General features: G+C 37.5%; 1 protein-coding gene and 1 long non-coding RNA gene across 9 annotated transcripts in view; one reads left to right on the forward strand and one right to left on the reverse strand.

Annotated features, from left to right (window-relative positions):
- HTR1F (5-hydroxytryptamine receptor 1F) overlaps positions 1-18,457 on the reverse strand; it is a 150,363-nt gene that overhangs the window by 115,226 nt on the left and 16,680 nt on the right. For 3 of the 8 annotated variants that reach the window (XR_011432821.1, XR_011432822.1, XM_070252153.1), the window contains exon 2: positions 2,817-2,940. The gene's annotated coding sequence lies outside the window, so the exon portion shown is untranslated. Of the gene's footprint in view, positions 1-146; positions 1,693-2,816; positions 2,941-18,457 lie in introns of those variants that run through there. The other 5 variants (XR_011432818.1, XR_011432816.1, XR_011432820.1 and 2 more) reach the window with 3 other exon arrangements.
- LOC138920876 (uncharacterized) overlaps positions 1-18,457 on the forward strand; it is a 44,386-nt gene that overhangs the window by 13,987 nt on the left and 11,942 nt on the right. The window contains exon 2 of the long non-coding RNA XR_011432824.1: positions 8,994-9,091. This is a non-coding gene — a long non-coding RNA (uncharacterized lncRNA). The remainder of the gene's footprint in view (positions 1-8,993; positions 9,092-18,457) is intronic.

Below are 18,457 nucleotides of genomic sequence, written 5' to 3' on the forward strand. Positions count from 1 at the left end.
AATCTGGCCTGAAAACAATAAACATACATTAGTAATTACTCAAATATATTCTGGAGAGGGAAACCAGGATTTTACAACAGCACATTTCATACATTTCCTGGTAGTTGATTTATTGCAGGCCCAGGCAAATGAACACATATAATTCATTATCAGTCAGGTCAAGACAACTCTGAAGTTTATTATTGAGGGTCATTTAAATACATCAAATAGAACTTAAAGATCTGAAACAGACACTACTTTTCTGGTGATAGATATGAAAATCACAATGGAAAGTTAATTTATTATGGCTATTGCTTGAAAAGTTGTTAGAGTAAATAAGACAGATTTATTACCATGACATACTTGTATGTACTTTGGCTACTGCACAATTTGAAATGATTTGGCATAGTAATGCTTCCTATGATCACTATCATCGAGTCTGAACATCATTTTTGACTATGGGAGGAGACACAAAGTATGTTCCCAAGTATAGAAATTCCGGAGGTAGAGAAGGATGATTGGAGAGATGGATAGTTCAAATAAAAACAAAACGACTTTCCTTTGCCTCATTTTTGAGAGCTTTCATTCTTATAGAATTATCTTGAGTTGAAAATAAGTAGAATTATTTATTTGAATCAATATGACATTTTTGGCTTTCTGTATTCAAAAGAAAAGCCAAGAATGTATTTCATAAACAAACAACGTGATTGTGAACGCACACCTGGCACATTGGCAGTTGTGTGCAGCTGTCAATCTGATTCCGAGCCAACCCAAGCCTGTTTCTGCTGAGGGACTCATGTGATGGCTATGAATTCACTCATTCAAAGTGTTATTGAGTGTCTACAGTGTTCCAGGCAGCATTTTAGGTGTGGGCCTGAGAATAAAAATGGAAAGGTCCTTCCTTAATAGGGGAAAGAGACAATAAATAGATAAACAGATAAGTATAAATATAATTTCCAGGGTGGCTTTGTGCTATGAAGAGTGATAAGGGAAAAGGCCTGTTTTACACGGATGAGCTTGAAATAGTGGCCAGGATCCAATGATGCAGCATTTCACAGGCTTGTTAAGGGCTATATATTAGAGCAGAACCAGGAAGACTTGCTGATGGATTGGATGCAAGTGGGAGGGAAAAAGAGGGGTCAAGAATGACATCCATATTTTTGGCCCAAGCAACCAGGGGTTTAGTGGTACTATAAGAAAAATAGGCAAGATTTGGGGAGGAACAAGTTCAGATGGAACATAGAGCAGTTGCCTTGGGACCTGTGTATTCTGAGATGTGGATTAGACATGCAAAGGAAGATGCGGCAGAGCCGTTGGGTAGCCACGTCTAGAGGCCATGGGAATTCAGGGTGCCGGCTACATAAATCTGGAGAACTTATGAATATGTATGTTTTTTTAAGCCATGGGAACAGTAGAGACAACCTGAGTGTGGATAAAGAAGGGATGAGGGCTGAAGAGAGACCGGAGAGCACCCCAGCATCTTGAGGTCCTGATGAGGAGGACGAGCTGCAGAGTAGACTGCGCGTGGCAGGAGGGTGGTGAATCCAGACACCTCTGCTCTCTGCGTTACTTCCCTCCAACTCAAGCTGGCAATCCACCACAGCTTGTAAACTGCTGACATTCTCCATGACAATCAAAAATCAATGCACTGGGAAAATAAAAACCCTTTGAAAGGAATATCAGGCAGAATTGGGACCACTGGAATTTCTAAATCTAAAATATAGAGAAGAAATTAGCATAAACTTAAAAATATTTCTCATAGATGGTAACATTATGCTATCTATTTAACAAAAAAATTAGTTCATTTATTAAACAGATACTTCTAACTTTGTAGCTTACATAATATAGTATACTACGTTGTCCCTTTAAAAATATTAAATCCATATATGTGGCAACACAAGTATATTAATCTTCTAAATAATAAGGTGTATTTCTATAAAACTAGAAATTTTTAAAACATTCTTTGATTAACTCAGACAACTGTGTAAAGTTTGGAAGGTATTATTACCACCATTTTGCTAATAAGCACAGTGGGATTCAGAGGTTAATTGATTTTAAGGATGACATCCAGCTAGGAGCTAGCAGATGTGCGACCCGAACAAGGATCTTATGACTCTTAATCCACTGTTTTTCCCCGAGATCACCATTTACTATGGAGTTCGATTTCTTATTTACACTTAGAATCAGAAGATGTGTGTGGGTTGTGCAAGTTGTGTATTGCATGGTGAGCTATGTATGGTCCCCTCACACCGGGCAGCAAGTAGCTTGAGCAACACTGGCAGTGGCTGTGATGGAAATAGCACTCTACATTGGCTGTAACTTCAAACAACCTCAGAAACATGGAGGGAGAAGAGCTAAAGCCAATTTGTCAACACATCAGGGATAATTATCATCTCTCCAAATAATTAAAAAGAAAAATTAGATCTTCCAAATACTAATGATTATTTGTTAAATCTAAAATTCTGCAGGTTTTCTTTCTGATATAGTATTTTACATCTATTTTTCATTTTTTGGAAGCATTTCTCTTAATTTGCTTTATCCTTAATTCATGTTTACTCACTTAAACGCTCCATTCCCCAAGGAAAATTCTAAGTTTCCACCCTATCTTCTTCCAGCAGGTTCTTGGGCCCCTCCTTCCTTTCGCTTTTAAACACTACTGGCCATTAGTCACCCAATCAACCAATGGTGGTGGCCTTTCCTGGAAACTGTTCTCATACTGACTTTTGTCCCCTCAGTGTCACTTCTGCTCTCCGTTCCTGATTTACCACATTGTCTTTTCGTTTTAACCCTAATTCTCAACTTATTTTTCTCCATCATTTAAATCTGAGAATGCTCACCATGTTGTGATAGACTGGCTTATTGGTTTTCATCACCACTCCACCTCCTCATGCTCCTGCTCTTGTGAGAAGTTAAGGAAAAGCTCACAGTCCAATAATCTCACTCTCTCTTCTTAGTGCCTCCCTAAAAGAGAAAAAAAGAATGAAACAAATTATTTCTTTTCTATTCTCCAGAAATTTTTCCAGCCATATGATACCCCGGCTCTGGTGTCCTGATGAAACTGGAGCCCTTCCTCCCTCCCCCACCAATAGCCACTTTTTAAAGTGAAACAACAGGTTTAGAAGTCAAAGAAAAGAAAAAGACTTGTGTGTGTGTGAAGATAAATTGTAATCGCTGCGTTATGAACTGCATACTAAATGTGGACATTTGGCTAGTTCTTTTTGTAATTAATATTTATCAATATCTATCAGACATTTGATTAAAGATCAAATAGAGAACTGGACGTAAACTGAATTACAACACTTGGGACAGTGGTTTCATTGACTTGTTCATCTATCTGTTCTACAATGGGGAGCAGGACTAGTGTTATCAATAACAGAAAGGCAATGATGAATATTTCAGGATTTAAGGGGTTCTGGGAAGACTCTATTTCTACCAGGTGTGGGACATCAACTCGCTAACATTTTAATCTAGAATAAGCTAATGGCGTACTACATTCCATGCTTTGTGGGATTAAGGGTAGAATGCCATAAGGTCACTGGCTATATAGTCTGTCATCAATTTCTCATGAAAAAAAGGAACCCATAACATTGGCCTGTTCTATATCATAGAGTTGATAAGATAAAAAGAGATAATGTACTTGGAAGTACTTGGGAAAGTATAAAGATTACATAAACATAACTTATTATGAGTTCCTGGAATTCTTTACAGTAGCTTTCAATAAAAGAACATAATGCAGAAAACGTGGATATAAAATCCAAAGTAAAATTTTTCATAGAATTTAATTTAAACAATCTCTGTGCACCAAAAGCATACATCATTCAATATCTTTAAGCCTGAATAAAATGTTGAAAAAGCACTATTGATAGGAAATGTTAAATATTACCTGAGGATTGGTTTACTCATTGGTGATACTATTATTACTTCTCTGAATCAGTTAGTTAGGAAATCAATGCACATTACCCTCAACTGAAAAGTAACTGTTTATTTGACATGTTCTAGAATGCTTATACTGACTTCTGGTTTAGTCATATTTAGTATCCTTCAAGATAAATTTAAAACTTGCTTTACCTGAGTTAATATTCAAATAGTCATGAAAAACTTTACAAAACATAAATACTGCTGGTTGAACCGTAAATCTTAGCCACTTTATTTTGGCTCATTCCCTTTGCATTAAGGTAGAAAACTAGTAATATTAATAATAACAAATTTATGAGATTGACTTTAACCAAGTGTACCAATATTAACTCCCAAATTTATTGCTTAGAATTTACCTTTTGAATTAAAAAAATGCAAAAATATGATTAATTACTTTATGAAGCATTAAGTAAATATTCTAAAACAACGTTAGTATATTTCCAAGCATGTAATTGCATCTTTGATGATATATGACCATCCTATCACATATTTCTCAACATCTTAGAGATGTTGGCAGTAAACAACAGCTCCTACTCTCTGCATTTGAGCATAAATCATGTTAAAATGGCTTGTAATTCTAGTGGACTAGAGTTATTTAAATATTTACTCTTGCCTATTTCTTTCACTTTTTTCTATCAGATTTTAGGATTTAGACTTGCTCATTATTACTACCTTTCAAAGTTGGGTTAAAGTATTTCTACTGCTCAAAAAGAAATGTAAATATTCACGTAGAAATGTAAAAAAAGCAGAATATTAAAGTTAAAAATTGAAATTATATATCAGTGCAATAGCCTTGAAAACAATCTCAATAAGTTGAAGAGTTAAACTGTTCACATTCCATATTTAATTTTTTCCTCATTTTGGTCGAGTCTGTATTTGTCAATATTAAGCATGAATTTTGTTTGAAATACTGATTAATATTGAATCTCACTTTGGGGAATTTATAAAATATAAAAAAGGTTTGGCTTGATATTAGTTAATGTTATTTTATTACTATATACATTAAAATTTTATAATCTTATATGCTGGCATGATGGAGATACTGGTCAACTATAAAGTTTTTAAATTAATAAATGACCATATTTCCCAATTTTATTTCTTTATATATCTTTGCCACATCTCAGCATAAATATAAACGTGGAAAACTAAAAGCAGAAGGTATTTTGAAAAGGAATAGCATTATAATGATGATCTCAAAGAAAAAAAAAGGCAAGAGAAAAATTAAACAGGAAGAATCTAATTAACATGAGGTAGTTTACAAAAATTATCCTAGCCTTCTTCCATGAATTTAGAAGATCCAAACTCACAAACTAGATGAAAAATAAAACTGCCCTATAAAAGTCAAAAAATTAAATAATTGACACAAATATATAAAAATATTCAAGACTTAAGAAGAAAAATCTTACCATCTTGTGCAAACTGGATTAGCAATTAAAATATTTATATGTGTGTCAGGTTGTGGAGAAATGAACACAACCGTACAAATTTACCGTGACAATTGGTAAAATTCTTTCATCCCAAACATGTCCATATCATTTGACTAGTAATCCTGTTGCTGGATATCTATCATGCAGAAATAATTTAAATGAAGTAATATGCACAAGAGACAATTCATTGAATTGTTTATAACAGTGAAAAACTGGAAGAAAATTCTCTGTTGTTCTACATGTAACAGGATGTTGAAGAATATTTTTTCTGTTTCCTTGAATTTCAGCTAAAGCTGAAGACAGGAGGCAAGAAGAACCCAATATGTAAGTTTAAAAGTCTACCAAAAAGGTTCTAGTTACTGAGGCAAATTCCTGCAGAGCTGACGGAGAGGATTCCAAGGTTACCCCGTGCTATAGACCGAATGTTTACGTCCCCCCAAATTCATTATATTGAAACCTAATTCCAAAAGTGATAATATTTGGAGGTGGGGCCTTTGGGAGGTGATAGGTCGTGAAGGTAGACCCCTCACAAATGGGATTAGTGCCCTTATAAAAAAGACCCCAGAGAGCTCCCTCTCCTCTTTCACCCTGTGAGGACACAGACAGAAGATGGCTATCTATGAACTTGGAAGTGGCTCTCACCAGACACTGAATCTGCCAGCACTTTGATCTCAGACTTCTCAGCCTGCAAACTGCATGAAATAAATTTCTATTGTTTATAAACCACCCAGTCTATGGCATTTTTGTTATAGCAGCCTGAACTAAGACACCCTGTTATACCCTCCCCTCACACCTGGGTCTAGGGTGAGGCAAGTAAGCTTTCTGGAGTGCAGAACTGAAGGAGGTACTTGCACAGCCCTGAGAGTAAATGCCTCCTTAAATATGCACTCTAGGCTTCTTTCCTACTGGATATTGGTTTAGCCTGTAGACTTAATGGTATGTCTGTGTGACACATAAACAAGGGAAACCATAAATAGAGAGAGGCAGAGATAGGGCGGTGGGGAATGGGGTGCTGAAAGAGGGGCGGCAGTGGAGGAGCTTACAAGCCCCGCATTTGGCATGACAGGGTATCTGTCTCCTGTAGATCAAGCGGAAGCCCAGGATGACATTTAGGTCTGAGCCATCATCTCCCACCATTCCTCCTGCTCTCTACATCTTTTGCTTCTGGAGTTGACTCGCTCCATGAGCAGGCTTCATGGCAGGGTGCTGGCAGGATGGCTCAAATACAAGTATCTTCTAGATTTTCCCTTGACACACCGGAAACATGTAGCCTTGCTATTCTCAACAGTGGGTTTGACTCTTCACTGTCACCCTTCTATCAGCCCCATTGCCTTGTACATGGAAGTTCCTCTCACAAACTCTCTGGTCTGCATGTCAATTGGTATCAATACTGTCAATAATGAAAAAAAAACTGAAGATTTTTGTGGTTATGTATGTATTTAGTGCAGCTCTTTTCAGGTTCTCTGATTCATTCAGATGGCTGCTTTACATCTGAGCTGAGGTTTCTCTGTTGAGAGCTCTTCAGACATGAGAAAATAAATAAGTGCAGAATTTACAGAGTTACACTGCATTTGTGTACTTCTTTAGAGCAACCAAGAACAAATCACAAGAACTCTTGTTTTCCTTCCTGATAGTGGTGTCTCCTTGGGATTCTACGAAAGTAGAATGCAATTTCTGAAGGTTATCAGTTTCCACAGAATCTGTACTTGTCGATTCCATTTCTCTCAAAGAATATCTTTCTACTAACCCTCCTGAGTCTGACAGAGGTGTACTTTATATAGCATGGCTTCATCAGCAACGAGAGCAATAGTACCGAGGCAGCATCTGCAAAACCAAGGAATGATGATAACCTTGACGTATATTTAAAACACCTTGGTAATCTTACCATTTGTCTTCTTTAACTTTTTAAATGTAAACTTCCTGTAAGTCACTTGGAGTAAAGGCATCTGAAATATTGCTGGAATCAGAAGTCAAGACACATTCTAGCTGTGATCTCATTTGCAAAATTTAACAGTTTGCAGGATGCCAAAAGTGTTGCTTAGTTCATATACAGAACAATAATGAAATGCCAGAACTCCCAGAAATCCAAGTGTATCATTCCCAACTGGTACAGTTTCAAGGACTCATAAATCATGTTTTGCCAGCTAAAATGCATAACAATCTGTGTAGGAATTTTGCAATGTGGACAGTAAGAACCATTGCCTAACTTTTCTTATTGTGTATTTATTGCTTCTAATCCTGTTTACAAACATTAAAAAATCATTATCACTATCAAAAATGCCTCTTTTATTATTTTTTGTATGTGACATGCCTCCACAGCATGGCTTGATGAGCAGTGTGTACGTCTGTGCCTGGGATCTGAATCCACAAACCCAGGGCCACTGAAGTGGAGCGCACAAACTTAACCACTACGTGACTGGGCTGACCCCCTAAAAATGCCTCTTTATTGACTATTTGTGTATAATGATATATTATGTACTACATAGAGATGCACTTATCATCTTTTGGGAACTTAAAGTCTAAGAGAACAATAATGACGTAGACTAAGATGATTCAAAAAGCTCTGTTGAATGAAGTTAATACCTCCCCCTTGATGGCATTCATTTGTAGGGCTACCAATTCAGCACAGCTGATATTTTTTCTACACATTGGGAAATATAAGAATTAGTAATGATAAGAAATTGGGTAGCATGTAATTTCATTTGTGTGTGTGTGTCTGTGTGCACACACACACACCTGCATGCATGTAGGTGGTTATTTGGAAGATCAGAAAAACTATGGTCTCATAACATTCAAGTTGGTCTACTTTGTACACATAATACTTTATATTTATTAAGTATTTCTGTAATGCATTTTCTTATTTTGATAACAACAAGACTTGTGAGATTTTTAAGGAGGCCAAGAATTATTATACATTTCTCGCAGCTCAACAAACAAAGACATAAAGATGTTTGAGACTTGACCAAGATGACACTACTAATAAGAGGCCTAGAGAGGATTACTTCATCAAGCTTTCATTGCTTACTAAATATGAATTTGTTGATATTTTTAAACCTTATTTTAGTCACTAGTCACTGGGTACACAATGATTAAAGATGTGTTCCTTGCCCTTCAGAAGTTCATGGTATAGTGAGGGTGGTGGCAGAGATATTTTTATACATGAACTATATGTAAATGCAACGAGTTCAACTGTAAATATATACAAATAAGAGCTGTGAGAGGCTGATAAATTGAATCACAATTTCTAGAGAGACTCTAGGCGTATTCTGTTGAGGATGTGATTGCTAAGTGGTTCTCAGTTGAAAAATCCAGAATGGTGAGCTAATCTGGTTTAGAGATGACGTTGAAAATATAGATAAGGCCAGACTGTGAAGCATCTTTACACCAGGTTAAAAGCACTTGATTCTATCACTCTTCTAAGCCTTGCTTTCACCACACTCCATCAACCCCCAAGTCCCACCAAAACAAAATCAAACAAACTAACAAATTATGAAAAATATAGAAATAAATAGTTAAAAAGAAAAATCAGGAGAGTTTTGATGTAGAAACTAAAGAGAGAGTTTTAAGAAGTAGTTTCTGGGATTAATGTCAGCAACATGGTGGAGTGAACTGTTCTCTTTGTCTCTCTCCCTTTTGAACTACAACTAAATGGACATTCATTGACCAATGGAGGAAGCCCACATAGCACAAAAGGATACCTGAGAGAGAGACACATGCAGCTATACATCTGAGAGTGGATGGACTGGCCCCCTGGGAAGTGGCGGAGATAGGTGAGTACACTCTGATCTCCCCTGGTAGCCCTGTGCACGCACAAGAACACTTTCCAACCTGATGCAAATGCCCTGAAAGTGGGAACATATGCCAGGGTGACCATAGGAGGAGGCAGCAGTAACCCTTAGCCTGCACTCATGTTTGTTCTCCTGGTGGGGAGGGGGAGCCCACTGCACTCCTGTGCTACCAAGGAGCAGCCCTAGCTTGGGTCCTAGCAGGGAAGCCCTGCCCACCAAGCACAGCAGCCCTGCAGACTGTAAACAGAGACTGCAGTAGATCTGTGTGCTAGGGGATAGACTTTCCGGCCCTGTGCACAAGCAGTCATAGTGCTCCTGAGCCTCCAAAGAGGGAACGCGTCCTGGGCAGCTGTGAGAAGAGGTGCAGCACCCTTAAGCCCAGTAGCGTTCACTTTCCTGGTGGGGACGAGGAGCTCTCCATGCCCCTGGGCCACCATGGAGCAGCTCTAGCTTAGGTCCCAGTGAGGGAGCCCCACCCACAAAGCATAGTGGCCCTGCACATCATAAAGACTGTAAACAGAGACCACAGCAGATCTACGCACTGGGGCAAATGCTCCCCAGGTGCGCATGCAAGTGCTTATAGTGCTGCTGAGCCCCCAAAGAGGGAACGTGTCCTGGACAGCTGTGGGAAGAGGTATGGTAGTTTTGAGCCCACTCCGGTTCACTTTCCTGGCAAGGAGAGGGAGCCCACCATGCCCCTGTGCCACCAAGGAGCAGACCTAGCTCACTTCCCAGCAAGGAAGCCCTGCCTGCGCAGCACAGCTTCCCTGTGGACCGTAAACAGAGACAGCAACAGATCTACGTGCTAGGGCAAACATTCCCCAGGCCCGTGCATGAGTGTTCATGGTGCCACTGAGCCCCCAAAGAGGGAATGTGTCCTGGGTGGCTGTGGGAAGAGGTGCAGTAGCTTTTAGCCCACTGTTGATCACTTTCTGGCAGGAAGGGGGAGCTCAGAGTGCCCCTGAGGTGCCAAAGAGTGGCCCTAGCCCAGCAAGGAAGCCTCGCCCACTAAGGACAGCCCACACAAGTGCCTGAATGCACCCCAGCCTGGGGCCAGCACCCATAATACCCTGCAGCTTCCAGCAGATGGGGTGGTCCCAGAAATGCTGCCCCTGCTTGCTCCTAGAGTTAACAGGAGGAATCGACGTCTTAAGAATACCACAGATGCCCCGACAAAAGAGTAGTTCATCAAACACCATGAGAAACTGCAGCAACAATTCAGACCAGAAGGAAAATGACAATTCTCCAGAAACCAACATTGAAGACGTAGAAATTTATGATCTAAATGACAGAGAATTCAAAATAGCTGTCATAAGGAAATTCAATGACTTACAAGAAAACCCAGATAGACAATTCAAGAAGCTCAGCAATAAAATGAATCTCTTCACCAAAGAGATTGAAACTACAAAAAAAATGAAGCAGAAATTCTGGATATGAAAAACAGAATTAATGAAATAAAAAATAATCTGGAATCATTAAGAAATAAAACAGATCTTATGGAGGAAAGAATTAGTCTTCTAGAGGACAAATATGTAGAAATTCTGCAGGAGGAGGAGACGACAGAACTAAGATTTAAAAAAACCCAGATTCTTCAAGAAATATCCAACTCAATTATGAAAAGCAACATAAGGATTATAGGTATTCCAGAGCGAGAAGAGAGGGAGAAAGGAGCAGAGAGCTTGTTCAAAGAAATAATTTCTGAGAACTTACCAAACCTGGGGATGGTGTCAGATTTACAGATAGATGAAGCTAATTGAATGCTCTACTTTATCAATGCTAAAAGACCTTCTCCAAGGCATATAATAGTAAAAATAGCAAAAGTTAATGATAGGGAAAAATATTAGGAGCAGCAAGGCAAAAGAAAATGACCTACAAAAGAAACCCTTTGAGGCTTTCGGTGGATTTCTCAGCAGAAACCCTACAGGCTAGAAGAGAATAGAATGATATATTCAAAATACTGAAAGACAAAAACTTTCAGCCCAGAATACTCTATCCAGTGAAACTTTCCTTCAGATACAATGGAGAAATAAAAGCTTTCCCAGATAAACAAAAGCTGAGGGAGTTTATTGCCACTGACCTCCCATACAAGAAATAATTAAAGATGCTCTCACACAAGCAACAAAAAGCCAAAGATCTACAAAGCTCTGAGCAAGAAGATAAATAGGCAGACATGATCAGGAACCTGAAGCTTTCTACCAGAACAGAGAGACAAGGACTCAATTACAACTTAAAAGAGAAAGGGAAAGAAAGCATGCAAAGTAATGATAAACACTTCAACTTAGCCACAAACTCACAAGATTAAAATCAGAACAATTTGTAACAGTAATTACTCAGAAGGGGAGAGGAAAGGGAAGGAATCTGCTTAGGTTAACGGAGATAAGAGGCTAAGAGGAAACGGTCTATCTCATCTCTAATATCTTCCATACAATCCCCATGGTAACCACTAAACAAAAAATCAGAGCAGAACTATAATTCACAAAAGGAGAGAAAACTGAGAAATCCACCTCAGAAAACCACCAAAATGAAATGGCAGTTAGAAATACAAAGCAAGAGAAACAGTGGAAACATAGAACAACCAGAAAACAAGAGGTAACATGGCAGCATTAAGCCCTCATATAACAGTAATCACTCTAAATGTAAATGGATTGAATTCTCCAATGAAAAGACACAGTGTAGCTGGATGGATTAAAAAATAAGACCCAAAAATATGCCGCCCCCAGGAAACGCACCTCAGACCTCAGCTCCAAAGACAAACATAGGCTCAGAGTGAAGGGATGGAAGACAATACTCCAAGCTAATGTCCAAGAAAAGAAAGCAGGTGTTGCCATAATTATATCAGACAAAGCAGACTTCAAATTAAAAAGACAATGAGAGGCAAAGAGGGGCCGTATATAATGATAAAGGGGACATTCCACCAAGAGGAAATAACACTTATTAACATATATGCACCTAACACAGGGGCACCAAAGTACATAAAGCAATTATTAACAGACCTAAAGGGAGAAATTAACAGCAACATAATAGTGGGGAACCTCAACATCCCACACACATCAATGGACAGATGACCCAGACAAAAAGTCAACAAAGACAGAGTAGATTTAAATGAAACACTTGACCAGATGGACTTAATGGAGCATTCAATCCAAAAACAGCAGAACATACTTTCTTCTAAAGTGCCCATGGAACATTCTCAAAGATAGGTAATACGTTGGGTAACTAGGCAAGCCTCAATAAATATAAGAAGGTTGAAATCATCCCAAACATCTTCTCTGACCACAATGCTGTGAAGCTAGAAATCAACCACAAGAACAAAACTGGGACAGTCAGAAATATGTGGAGACTAAACAATATGCTATTGAACAACAATTGGATCATTGAAGAAATCAAAGGGGAAATTAAAAAATACCTGGAGACAAACAAAACTGAAAATAGAACATACCAACTCTTATGGGATGCAGCAAAATGGTCATAAGAGGGAAATTCATAGCAATACAGGATCAGCCAAACCACCAAGAAAAACCTGAAATAAATAATCTTAAAATGCACATAACAAAGCTAGAAAAAGAAGAACAAAGCCCAAAGTCAGCAGGAAAGAATAATAAAAATTAGAGAAGAAATAAATGAAATAGAGACTAAAAAAACAGTAGAAAGGATTAATGAAACTAAGAGCTGGTTCTTTGAGAAGATAAACAAAATTGACAAACCCTTAGCCAGACTCACAAGAAAAAAAGAGAGAAGGCTCAAACAAATAAAATTAGAAATGAAAGAGAAGAAATTACATCAGATACAGCAGAAAAACACAGGATTATAATAGAATACTATGAAAAACTATATGCCCAGAAATTAGATAACCTAGAAGAATGAATTTTCTTTTTTTTTTTAGGAAGATTAGCCCTAAGCTAACATCTGCCATCAATCCTCCTCTTTTTTTACTGAGGAAGATCGTCCTGAGCTAACATCCATGCCTATCTTCCTCTACTTTATATGTGGGATGCCTGCCACAGCATGGCTTGACAAGCAGTGCTAGGTCTGAACCTGGGATCTCAACTGGCAAACCCCTGGCTGCCGACGTGGAATGTGCAGACTTAACCACTGTGACACTGGGCCGGCCCAATAACCTAGAAGAAATGGATGAACTCCTGGACTCATACAACCTCCCAAAACTGAATCAAGAGAAAATAAAGAATTTGAATAGACCAATCACAAGTACAGAGATTTAAACAGTAATCAAAAACCTCTCAAAAAACAAAGGTCCAGGTCCAGATGGCTTCTCTGGAGAATTCTACCAAACATTCAAAGATTCAGTACCTATCCTTCTCAAACTACTCTGAAAAAGTGAAGAAGATGGAACACTTCCTAATTCATTCTATGAGGCCAACATTACCCTGATACCAAAACCAAACAAGGACAACATGAAGAAGGAAAACTCTAGGTCAATATCACTGATGAACTCAGAAGCAAAAATCCTTGACAAAATATTGGCAAACCAATACAGCAAGACATTAAAAGAATCGTACACCACGATCAAGTGGAATTTATTCCAAGGACTCAGGGATGGTTCAACATCCACAAATCAATCAATGTGATACACCACATTAACAAAATGAGGAATAAGAATCACGTGATCATCTCAATAGATGCAGAGAAAGCATTTGACAAGCTCCAACATCCATTTATGATAAAAAAAAAAAAAACTCTCAATAAAATGGGTATTGAAGGAAAGCACCTCAACATACTAAACGTTGTATATGACAAACCAATAGCCAACATCATACTCAATGGGGAAAAACTAAAAGCTATCCCTCGGAGAACAGTAACAAGAAAAGGGCGCCCACTCTCATCACTCCTATTCAACATAGTAATGGAGGTATTGGCCAGAGCAATTAGGCAAGAAAAAGAAATAAAAGGAATCCAAATTCGAAAGGAGGAAATGAAACTTTCAGTATTTGAAGATATGTTTCTACATATAGAAAACTCTACAGAATCCACCAGAAAACTATTAGAAATAATCAACAACTACAGGGTATAGAATCAATTTAAAATGATCAGTTGCATTCCTATACACTACCAATTAACTAGTAGAAAAAGAAATCAAGAATACAATCCCATTTCCAATAGCAACATAAAGAATAAAATACCTAGGAATAAACTTAACCAAAGTGTTGAAAGACCTGTACACTGAAAACTGTAAGATATTATTGAAAGAAGTTGAAGAAGACATAAAAAAATGGAAAGATATTCCATGTTCATGGGTTGGAAGAATAAAATGTAATTAAAATGTCCCATACTACCTACAGCAATCTACAGATTCAATGCAATCCCAATCAAAATCCCAAAGACATCATTCACAGAAATAGAACAAAGAATCCAAAAATTTATATGGAGCAACAAAAGACCCTGAATAGCCAAAGCAATCCTGAGAAAAAAGAACAAAGCTGGAGGATCACAATCCCTGACTTCAAAACATCCTACAAAGCTATAATAATCTAAACAGCGTGGTACTGGCACAAAAAACAGACAAACAGATCAATGTATCAGAATCAGGAGCCCAGAAATAAAACCACACATCTATTGACAGTTAATCTTTGACAAAGGAGCCAAGAACATACAATGAAGAAAGGAAAGTCTCTTCAATAAATGCTATGGGGAAAACTGGACAGCTACATGCAAAAGAATGAAGGAAGACCACTATCTTGCACCATACACAAAAATTAACTCTAAATGTATTACAGATTTGAATGTAAGACCTGAAACCATAAAAATCCTAGAAGAAAATATAGGCAGTATAGTTTTTGACATCGGTCTTAGCCACATCTTTTCGAATACTGTGTCTACTCAGGTAAGGGAAACAAAAGAAAAAGTTAACAAATGGGACTACATCAGACTAAAAAGCTTCTTCAAAGCAAAGGAACCATGAACAAAATGGGAAGACAACCCAGAAACTGGGAGAAAATATTTGCAAATCATTTATCAGACAAGGAGTTGATCTTCAAAGCATATACAGAACTCATACAACTCACAACAAAAAGCCCCCACAAACAACCCAATCAAAAAATGGGCAGAGGATATGAACAGACATTTTTCCAAGGAAGATATACAGGTGGCTAACAGACACGTGAAACAATGCTCAACATCACTAATCATCAGGGAAATGAAAATCAAAACTACACTGAGATATCACTTTACACCCATTAGAATGACTATAATTACTAAGACAAAAAACAACAAGTGTTGGAGAGGATGTGGAGAAAAGGGAACACTCATACACTGCTCGTTGGAATGCAAACTATTGCAGCCACTATGGAAACAAGTATGGACATTCCTCAAAAAACTAAAAATAGAAATACTATATGACCCAGCTATCCCACTACTGGGTATCTACCCAAACAACTTGAAATCAACAATCCAAAGTAATATATGCACCCCTATGTTTATTACAGCATTATTCACAATAGCCAAGACATGGAAACAATCCAAGTGCCCATCAACCGATGATTGGATAAAGAAGATGTGGTATATATATACAATGGAATACTACTCAACCCTAAAACAGATGAAATCATTCCATTTACAACAACATGGATGGATCTGGAGGGTATTGTGCTAAGCAAAATAAGCCATACTGAGAAAGACAAACACCATATGATTTCACTCATATAATATAAACAAACACATGGACAAAGAAAATATTTGTTCAGTGGTTACCAGAGGAAGGGAGTGAGGGGTGGGTACAGGGGGTGAAGGGGAACACTTATGTAGTAACAGACAAGAAATAAGGTACAACTGAAATTTCACAATGATGTAAACTATTGTGAATTCAATTAAAACATTCAAAAAATTAAAGGTTGATTAACCGTAGTATTCCTAAAAAGAAAGAAGTAGTCTCTGAAGACAAAAGTGTTAAAAATGACTATAACCACAAAAATTTGCTTACAGATACACAACACAAAAAGAAGTAAATTCTGACATCAATAACCTAAAATGGGGGAGTGAACGTGTAGAATTTTTGTATGTGATTGAAGTTAGATTGTTATCAGCCTACAATAGACTGTTACAATTATAAGAAGTTTTATGCAAGCCTCATGGTAACCATAAAGAAAAAAACTACAGTAGATATAAAAATGATATGCAGAAAAGAATCAAAGTTATCACTCCAAAAAGCTTCATCACAACCCAAAGGACAACAGCAAGAGAGGAACAAAAGAATTACAAAACAGACAGAAAACAATTAACAAAATGGCAATAGTGAGTCCTTCTCTATCAACAATTACTTTAAATGTAAATTGATAACAGCACATTAAAAGGATCATACACCATGACCAAGTGGGGTTTATCCCTGGGATACAAGAAGCTTCAACATAGGCAAATCACTTAATGTTAGATACTACATTCGCAGAATGAAGAGTAAAGGTCACAGAGTCATCTCAATAGATACAGAAAAAGCATTTCACAAGATTGACACCCTTTCCTGGTAAAAATTCTCAAGAAGTTAGGAACAGAGGGACTTACCTCAACACCATAAAGGCCATATATGAAAAGCCCACAGCTAACATCATACTCAGTGGTGAAAAACTGAAAGATTTCCTCAAAGATCTGGAAGAAACAAGGACACTCGCTCTTGCCACTTCTGTTCAATATAGTCCTGGGAGTCCCAGCCAGAGACATTAGGCAAGAAAAGGAAATAAAAGCCATCCAAATCAGAAAGGAGGAAGTAAAACTATCAGTTTGCAGATGACATGATCTTATATGTAGAAAACCTTAAAGACTCCAAAAAAAAAGAAAAGAAAACCTGGTGGAACTGAAAAATGAATTCAGTAAAGTTGCAGAATACAAAATCAACATCCAAAATCAGATGTGTTTCTCTATACCAACAATGTACTATCTGGAAAGGAAATTAAGAAAACAATCCCATTGATAATAGTATCAAAAAGAACAAAACACTTATGAATAAACTTAGCCAACGAGGTGAAAGACCTGTAGTCTGAAAAACTATAAAACACTGATAAAGAAAATTAAAGCAGACACAAATACCTGGAAAGACATTTAGTGCTCACGGATTGGAGACTTAATATTGTCAAAATGCTCATGCTGCCCAAGCAATCTACAGATTCAATGCAATCCCTATCAAAATCCCAATGGCATTTTTTACAGAAATAGGGAAAACACTTTGAAAATTCCTATGGAACCACAAAAGATCCTAAATGGGCAAAGCAATTTTGTGCAAGAAGAACAAAACTGGAGGCATTACACTTCCTGAGTTCAAAATATATTGCAAAGCTACAGTAATTAAAACAGTATGATACTAGCATAAAAACAAACATACTGACCAATGGGACAGAATAGAGACCCCAGAAATAAATCCAACATGTATATTGTCAACTGATCTTTGATAAAGGTGCCGAGAATGCACAATGGGGAAAGGGTAGTCTCTTCAATAAATGGTATTGGGAAAACTGGATATCTACATGCAAAAGAATGAAATTGGACCCTTATCTTACACTACACAAAAAATTAACTAAAGATGGATTAAAGACTTAAAGATAAGACCTGAAACTGCAAAACTTCTAGAAGAAAACATAGGGTAAAATCTTCTTGACATTGGGATTGGCAATGATTTCTTGGACATGACACCAAAATCACAGGCAACAAAAGCAAAAACAGACAAGTGGGACTATGTCAAGCTACAAAGCTTCTGCACAGCAAAGGAAGTAATAAACAGAATGAAAAGACAGTCTATGGGATGGGAGGAAATATTTGCAAGCCATATATTTGATAAAGAGTTAATATCCAAAATGTATAGGGAACTCCTACAACTAAACAGCACAAAACCCCCAAATAACTTGATCTAAAAATGGAACTGAATAGATGTTTCTCCAAAGAAGGCATACAAATGGCCAACAGGTGTATGAAAAAGTGCTCAACATTGCTATTCATCAGAGAAATGCAAATCAAAACCACAATGATACCACCTCATATCTGTTAAGATGGCTATTATCAAACAGATGAGAGATAACAAATGCTGGAGAGGATGTGAAGAAAACACTCACAAGGTTGATGGGACTGTAAATTGTTGCAGACACTATGGAAAGCAATGTGAGGATTCCTCAGAAAATTAAAGATAGAACTACCATATGATCCAGCAAACTCATTTCTGGGTCTATACCTAAAGGAATTAAAATCCTCATCTCAGAATGATCTCTGCACTCCTATGTTCATTGCAGCATTATTCACAATAACCAAGATAAAGAAACAGCCCAAATGTCCAATCAACAGATGAATGGATAAAGAATATGTGACATATACACATAATAGAGTATTATTCACCATTAAAAAGAAGGAAATGCTGCC

The sequence above is a fragment of the Equus caballus genome, chromosome 26, assembly GCF_041296265.1.
Source record: "Equus caballus isolate H_3958 breed thoroughbred chromosome 26, TB-T2T, whole genome shotgun sequence".
NCBI lineage: Eukaryota > Metazoa > Chordata > Mammalia > Perissodactyla > Equidae > Equus > Equus caballus.